Here is a 6,859-nt window from a genome sequence, read left to right as displayed (position 1 = left end):
CTCAGCACCACATCACACCTACTCTAAAATTGACCACATAATTGGAAGTAAATCACTCCTCAGCAAATGCAAAAGAACGGAAACCATAACAAACAGTCTCTCAGACCACAGTGCAATCAAGTTAGAACTCAGAATTCAGAAACCAACCCAGAACCGCACAGCCTCATGGAAAATGAACAACTTTCTCCTGAATGTTGACTGGATAAACAATGAAATGAAGGCAGAAATAAAGACGTTCTTCGAAACCAACGAGAATGAAGACACCACATACCAGAATCTCTGGGACACATTTAAAGCAGTCTCTAGAGGAAATTATATAGCAATAAGTGCCCACATGAGAAGAAAGGAGAGATCTAAAATTGACACCCTATCGTCAAAATTGAAAGAGCTAGAGGAGCAAGATCAAAAAAACTCAAAACCTAGCAGAAGACAAGAAATAACTAAGATCAAAGCAGAACTGAAGGAGATAGAGACACGAAAAACCCTTCAAAAAATCAATAAATCCAGGAGCTGGTTTTTTGAAAAGATCAACAAAATAGACAGACCACTAGCCAGACTAATAAAAAAGAAAAGAGAGAATAACCAAATAGATGCAATAAAAAATGACAAAGGCGATATCACCACAGATTCCACAGAAATTCAAACCATCATCAGAGATTATTACAAACAACTCTATGCACATAAATTAGAAAACCTGGAGGAAATGGATAAATTCCTGGACAGCTGCCTCCTGCCAAGCCTAAACCAGGAAGAAGTCGAAACCCTGAATAGACCAATAACAAGGTCTGAAGTCGAGGCAGCAATTAAGAGCCTACCACCCAAAAAAAGCCCAGGCCCAGATGGGTTCACAGCCGAATTCTACCAGACATACAAAGAGGAACTGATACCATTCCTACTGAAACTATTCCAAATAATCCAAAAAGAGGGAATCCTTCCCAAATCATTTTATGAGACCAACATCATCCTAATACCAAAACCTGGCAGAGACTCAACAAGAAAAGAAAACTACAGGCCAATATCCATGATGAACATAGATGCAAAAATCTTCAATAAAATAATGGCAAGCCGATTACAACAGCACATCAAAAAGCTTATCCACCATGATCAAGTAGGATTCATCCCGGGGATGCAAGGCTGGTTCAATATACGCAAGTCTATAAATGTAATTCACCACATAAACAGAACCAAAGACAAAAACCACATGATTATCTCAATTGATGCAGAGAAGGCCTTCGACAAAATTCAACAGCCCTTTATGCTAAAAACCCTCAATAAACTAGGTATCGATGGAACGTATCTCAAAATAATAAAAGCTATTTACGACAAACCGACAGCCAATATCATACTGAACGGGCAAAAACTGGAAGCATTCCCTTTGAAATCTGGCACTAGACAAGGATGCCCTCTCTCACCACTCCTATTCAATATAGTACTGGAAGTTCTAGCCAGAGCAATCAGGCAAGAAAAAGAAATAAAGGGTATTCAATTAGGAAAGGAGGAAGTCAAATTGTCTCTATTTGCAGACGACATGATTGTATATCTAGAAGACCCCCTCATCTCAGCCCAAAAGCTCCTGAAACTGATAAGCAACTTCAGCAAAGTCTCAGGATACAAAATCAATGTGCAAAAATCACAAGCGTTCCTATACACCAATAACAGACTTAAAGAGAGCCAAATCAAGAACGAACTGCCATTCACAATCGCTACAAAGAGAATAAAATACCTAGGAATACAACTAACAAGGAATGTAAAGGACCTCTTCAAGGAGAACTACAAATCACTGCTCAACGAAATAAGAGAGGACACAAACAGATGGAGAAACATTCCATGTTCATGGTTAGGAAGAATTAATATCGTGAAAATGGCCATACTGCCCAAAGTAATATACAGATTCAATGCTATCCCCATCAAGCTACCAATGACCTTCTTCACAGAACTGGAAAAAACCACCTTAAACTTCATATGGAACCAAAAGAGAGCCCGCATAGCCAAGTCAATTCTAAGCAAAAAGAACAAAGCAGGAGGCATCACACTACCAGACATCAAACTCTACTACAAGGCTACAGTAATCAAAACAGCATGGTACTGGTACCAAAACAGAGATATAGACCAATGGAACAGAACAGAGGCATCGGAGGCAACACAACATATCTACAACCACCTGATCTTTGACAAACCTGATAAAAACAAGCAATGGGGAAAGGATTCCCTGTTCAATAAGTGGTGTTGGGAAAACTGGCTAGCCATATGCAGAAAGCAGAAAATGGACCCCTTCCTGACACCTTACACTAAAATTGACTCCAGATGGATTAAAGACTTAAACATAAGACCTAACACCATAAAAACACTAGAAGGAAACCTAGGCAAAACCATTCAGGACATAGGCGTAGGCAAGGACTTCATGACCAAAACACCAAAAGCATTGGCAACAAAAGCCAAAATAGACAAATGGGACCTAATCAAACTCCACAGCTTCTGCACAGCAAAAGAAACAGTCAATAGAGTGAATCGGCAACCAACAGAATGGGAAAAAATTTTTGCAGCCTACCCATCTGACAAAGGGCTGATATCCAGAATTTACAACGAGCTAAAAAAGATTTACAAGAAAAAAACAAACAAGCCCATTCAAAAGTGGGCGAAGGACATGAACAGATACTTTACAAAAGAAGACATACATGAGGCCAACAAGCATATGAAAAAATGCTCATCATCACTGGCCATTAGAGAAATGCAAATCAAAACTACATTGAGATACCATCTCACACCAGTTAGAATGGCAATCATTAAAAAATCTGGAGACAACAGATGCTGGAGAGGATGTGGAGAAATAGGAACACTTTTACACTGTTGGTGGGAGTGTAAATTAGTTCAACCATTGTGGAAAACAGTGTGGCGATTCCTCAAGGACCTAGAAATAGAAATTCCATTTGACCCAGCAATCCCATTACTGGGCATATATCCAAAGGATTATAAATCGTTCTACTATAAGGACACATGCACACGAATGTTCATTGCAGCACAGTTTACAATAGCAAAGACCTGGAACCAACCCAAATGCCCATCGATGATAGACTGGACAGGAAAAATGTGGCACATATACACCATGGAATATTATGCAGCCATTAAAAACGAGGAGTTCGCGTCCTTTGTAGGGACATGGATGAACCTGGAAAACATCATTCTCAGCAAACTGACACAAGAACACAAAATCAAACACCACATGTTCTCACTCATAGGCGGGTGTTGAACAAGGAGAACACATGGACACAGGGAGGGGAGCACTATACATGGGGGTCTGTTGTGGGGGAGTGGGGGGGACAGCGGGGGGGTGGGGAATTGGGGAGGGATAGCATGGGGAGAAATGCCAGATATGGGTGAAGGGGAGGAAGGCAGCAAATCACACTGCCACGTATGCACCTAAGCAACAACCTTGCATGTTTTTCACATGTACCCCAAAACCTAAAATGCAATAAAAAAAAAAATAAATAAATAAATAAATAAAAAAAAAAAAAAAAAAAAGAGTAATAAATTTAAATCCATCAAAGAAACTAGGAACAATTTTCAAAGCAATAACCTTGACTGTATTATATGTATGCAATATAAAATCACCACCGTGAGCATAAATGTCCCAGGAAAAAACAAAGATGTTAAATTAGACATCATCAGCTGTTTCTGAGTTTTCCACTTAGTTTCATTTGGCCCTAGCATATTCTGCTCCCTGTTAATGTAAACTACTTGGCATTGGCTATGAAGTGATTAAACATTAATGGTTTTAGCTACCGTTTCTGAGAAGTGAATGATTTAATGGTGTTACACTGGTTGTATCATGATTTCTGTAAATCTACGCCAAACAAAAAGAGACTTTGCCAACTAAACGGACTTTAAAACTTCAATTTCCATCGCGGTAATGTCAAGAGAACTGATCTCATGAGAAAAAAGCAGCTACTAGGGAAAGCACATACAAGCACAAAACATGCTGATAAGAAGCTATGTTTTCATAGGAGACAATTAACAATATTTCAATCCTTTAAACACTGAGAAAATTCTTGAAAAATTACTGAATATCCCACATATACCATGCTATAAAGAATGTAATAATTCAAAACAAAAATGGATAATTTGGGCCAAATATAAGAGGATCGATGATGAAATAAAGTGGTGTTCTTAGTCATTTTGATTAAATTCTTGCACCAGTTAGCCAGTGAAAAATAATGAGAGAAATTTCAGTATCCATTTATATGCTTTTTATTCAATTGTATAGATCAGGAATTGATATACTTTGTAAAGAGCCAGAGTAAATACTTTATTTTTCTTTTTAAAAAAATTTATTTATTTTTATTTTTATGAATACATAAAAGTCATCACATGAGATACATATGATATTTTGATATGAGCATACTATAATCAAATCAGGTTAATTGGGATATTCATCACCTCAAGTATTTATCATTTCTTTGTGTTAGGAACATTCCAATTGCATCCTTCTAGTTATTTTGAAATATACAGTAAATTATTATTAATTATAGTTACCTTACTGTGCTACCAAACACTGTATCTACTCCTTCCATCTAACTATGTTTTCATACTCATTAATCAACCCCACTTTATCCCCCTCACCCCCTCTGGTAACCATCATTCTACTCCCTATCTCTATTAGATTATTTTTTTAAGCTCCCACTTATGAGTGAGAACATGAGACATTTGTCTTTCTGTGCTTGGATTATTTTGCTTACATAATATCTTCCAGTTCCATCCATGTTGTTTCCAATGACAGGATTTTATCTTTTTTATAGCTGAATAATACTTTGTTGTATATAATATATATTCCATTATAAATGGAATATTTTACACACACACACACCATTTTCTTTATCCATCCACCTGTTGAGGGGCACTTAGGCTGATCTTGGCTATTGGGAATAGTGCTGTAATAAACATGAGAGTACAGATATCTCTTGGATATACTGATTTTCTCTCTTTTGAATATACACCCAGCAATGAGATTGCTGGATCCTATGTTAATTCTATTTTTAGTTCTTTGAGGAATCTTCATACTGTTTTCCATAGTGGCTGTACTAATTTACATTCCCACCAACAGTGTAAGGGGCTTCCCGTCTTGCCACATCCTCACTAGCATCTGTTATTCTCTGTCTGGGTAAAAGCCATTTTAAGTAAAAGCCATTTTAACTGGCATGAGATGATATTTCATTGTGGTTTTGATTTGTATTTTCCTGATGATTAGTGATGTTGAGTGTTTTCTCTATACTAGTTGGCTGTTTATATGTATTCTTTTTTTTTTCTTTTATTGTACTTTAGGTTCTGGGGTACATGTGCAGATCATGCAGGATTATTGCATAGGTACACACATGGCAATGTGGTTTGCTGCCTCCATCCCCCTGTCACCTACATCTGGCATTCCTCCCCATGTTATCCCTCCCTGACCTCCCCACCCCCACCTACTATCCCTACCTTGGCCCCCCAACAGACCCCAGTGTGTGAACTCAGATCTTTTACCCATTTTAAAATGGATTACTTGACCTTTTTGCTATTGACTTATTTGAGCTTCTTATATGTATTTGTTATTAATCTCTTATCATATGGATATTTACAAATATTTTCTCCAATTTTGTAGGTTGTCTCTTTATTTTGCTGATTGTTTCCTTTGCTGTGTAGAAGCTTTTTAACTTGATGTGATACCATTTGTCCATTTCTGCTTTGGTTACCTGTGTTTTTGAGGCTTTACTCAAGAAATTTTTGCCAGACCAAAATCCTGGAGTGTTTCCTCAGTGTTTTCTTCTTATAATTTCATAGTCTCACATCTTAGGTTTAAGGCTTTAATCCCTTTTGATTTGATTTTTATATATGGCAAGAGATAGAGGTCTAGTTTCCCTTTTCTGCACGTGCAGATCCAATTTTTCCAATAGCGTTTATTAAAGGGACTGTTCTTTCCAATAGCATTTTTTAAAGGGACCTAATGAATGCTCTTGGTACCTTTGTTGAAAGTGAGTTGACTGTAAATTCACGGACTTATTTCTGGGTTCTCTATTCTGTCCCATTGATCTCTGTGTCTGTTGTTATGCCAGAGTAAACATCTTAGACTTTGTGAGCTAAGGGGCAAAATCAAGTATTGTAAGTAGGTACTTATAAAACAGGAGAGAAAACAAATTTTCATATTTTTTAACTGATGAAATTCAAAAGATAACAATAATGATGAATTGCCCCTTTTTGTAGCAAAGATCTACTAGTGAGAATAATGAAATTTTTATTCAAGGGATTAACATTTTGCTTAATTGGAGTTCAAGGTTAGTGTATCTAGCCATCAAACTGATTGCAAATGTTCATTAGTAAAAACCATTGTTAGCTTGTGGACCATAGAAAAAGAGATGGCAGGTCAGATTTGGCCCACAGACCATAGTCGACTGACTTCTGGCATAGTATGAGTTCAGTCATTTCACCATTTTTCTTTCTTTACAAGCCCTAAGTTAAAGAATTGTCTTTGGAATGCAATTTTTTTCTCTGGTTCTTACTGTATACCAAGCATCTAGAATAGTGCTGAGCACATATGAGGCCTTTGATAAATACGTCTTTAATGAAGAAGTGAATAAACATTTTCTTTTATTTGATGTGTAGAGATTTGGACTAGGTGAAATCTAATTCATTTATAGAGTCAAGATTCTGGGAACCCAGAATAATGGTAAGACCAAGGAACCCTGTTTCACTGGCTTCTGAGCATTCTCTTTGTCCCACCATCAACTACTAGTACAAGTTACTGGTCTATTCAAGTGATAGTTTGTTCAATGTCTGAAGAATTAATAGAAGAAAATTTTTAAATGAAGGTAATTCAATGCATTTATTGAAT

The sequence above is a fragment of the Aotus nancymaae genome, unplaced genomic scaffold (assembly GCF_030222135.1).
Source record: "Aotus nancymaae isolate 86718 unplaced genomic scaffold, 86718_ANA_hifiasm-v0.15.2.pri h1tg000016l, whole genome shotgun sequence".
NCBI classification, from domain to species: Eukaryota; Metazoa; Chordata; class Mammalia; order Primates; family Aotidae; genus Aotus; species Aotus nancymaae.
This window is presented reverse-complemented; position numbering follows the sequence as displayed.